This window comes from Rhinopithecus bieti, unplaced genomic scaffold (genome assembly GCF_001698545.2).
Source record: "Rhinopithecus bieti isolate Rb0 unplaced genomic scaffold, ASM169854v2 scaffold_16097, whole genome shotgun sequence".
NCBI classification, from domain to species: Eukaryota; Metazoa; Chordata; class Mammalia; order Primates; family Cercopithecidae; genus Rhinopithecus; species Rhinopithecus bieti.
In genome coordinates, this window is record NW_016808851.1 from 1,859,744 (window position 1) to 1,861,523 (window position 1,780).

The 1,780-nt window shown below is 31.2% G+C and overlaps 1 protein-coding gene across 1 annotated transcript in view; it reads left to right on the plus strand.

The window, feature by feature from the left end:
- Positions 1-521: 521 nt before the first annotated feature.
- ESR1 (estrogen receptor 1) overlaps positions 522-1,780 on the plus strand; it is a 448,172-nt gene continuing 446,913 nt past the window's right edge. The window contains exon 1 of the mRNA XM_017887610.1: positions 522-594. The gene's annotated coding sequence lies outside the window, so the exon portion shown is untranslated. The remainder of the gene's footprint in view (positions 595-1,780) is intronic.

Consider the following 1,780-nt stretch of genomic DNA (forward strand, 5'->3'; position numbering starts at 1 on the left):
AATTAACAGTGACCTTTAAAATTATGTTTACTGGTCTCCATTATTTTGTCCTTTGTAAATCTTTTATTAGTTTTCTGTTCACATGTTCCATTTTAAAATAGACTTTTAAGAGCTCTTTGTATTAAGAATATTAAGGTTTTGTCCCTATAATTAGTATTTTCAGAATATCCTTTCTAGGTACAGTTTTCAGTTCTAGTGCACAAAATGGAAACTTGTTACCTGCTACACCACATTTTCACTAGGATGTGATGTATTTATCACAAACAACAGTATTGGTCAACATTTTCCCTCACTGTGAAGTGCACATTTGACATCCTTTAGAAAAATTACTGACGGTTTTGAGACGATTGTTTTGTGCTTTCTTTCAGTCAGCGTAATTTTCCCGAAAGCAGAGATGACTCTTCCAGACATGCTACCAATGCCTGAACAAACTGTGTAAGCTTAGTCCAAAAAAAATATTTGTTTAATAGATTTTATTTTGGTAGATTCTAAGGTTCTAAACAGTCAGAAAAATAATCGCAGAGCCTCAAATATCTCCAAAATCTGATACCAATCCTTTTGATTGTGAATTATATTCTGTAGCTACCAAAGAAGGTAAGTTTTAATTTTTTCTACTCTATTAACTTTCCCTTGGACAACTGAATATTAAGATGACTATGTAAGGAGGTTATCAGACCAAGGCCTCACACATCAGGATAAAAGCACATGCCATAGAAAGAACAATTTGTGTCTCAAAAGGTGATACCAAGGCAAGGCTATGGGATATATATGGGCACAATGTTGATATCTTCAAAGACTTGATACATGGTCTGGAGGTTTTCAGAGATTTTAATTTATAATGACAATCTTTCAAATTAGGAGAATTTTTGGACTGTAAAGTTAGCCAAACAAGTCTTCAATGATAATAAACGTCTATATCTTACACAGGGGGAATACATTTTTTGTTTGTTTTAATTTTTTCTCTGTCTATTCATATAGGGGCATCACATGTCTTTATCATTAAAAACTCTGATTTAGATAGACAGTTGTAGAGAAATTTAATGTGTGGGAATTTAAAGTTGTTTTAAAAAGATGTAGCAGAATATAAATTTAAGACCCACAGCACCAATGAAAAAGGGAAATTAATTAAACTAGACAACTTTTATGGGTACTACCCATTAAAATTAATATTTTAGTCATTGTAAATTATATTACATTGTAACAGTTTTCAATTTGTTGTTAAGTTAAATATTTTGGGTGACAATTGTATTTCACAGTTGTTCACATTTTGCATAATTTTCTAAGGAAAATGAGTCCCTTGGGGAGAAAATTGTTCTTAAATTTTATTGTTGGATAACGTTGCTGTACTAACATGGTTTACTGAAGTGGATCTACCATGTGTGTTTAGGTTTTTGTTCTTTACGAAATGCGTTGGGTAAAATTTTCCATAATACTGGTGAACTTCTCATGCGAATTTTCCAGTCCCTCAGTTTAAATATTATGCATTTTTTCCTGCAAATCTATCTTGAATCTGAAAAGGCCCCAGAAGGAATTAGCATGAGTCCAGAGTAGATGGACTGCAAATATTACTCATATTTCAACATGTATCCAGCTTTCAAAAATAGCTTACTGAAATCAAGGTTGAACCACATGAAATTTTGGGGTTTTTTTGGATGTAAAAAATAGTTAAATATTGACATTTTCATATCATCCAATCTAACATCTTCCTCTAGAGAGGTTCTGACAAAAAAAAAAAAAAAAAAAAAAAAAAAAAAAAAAAAAAAAATAAAAAAAAAGGGTT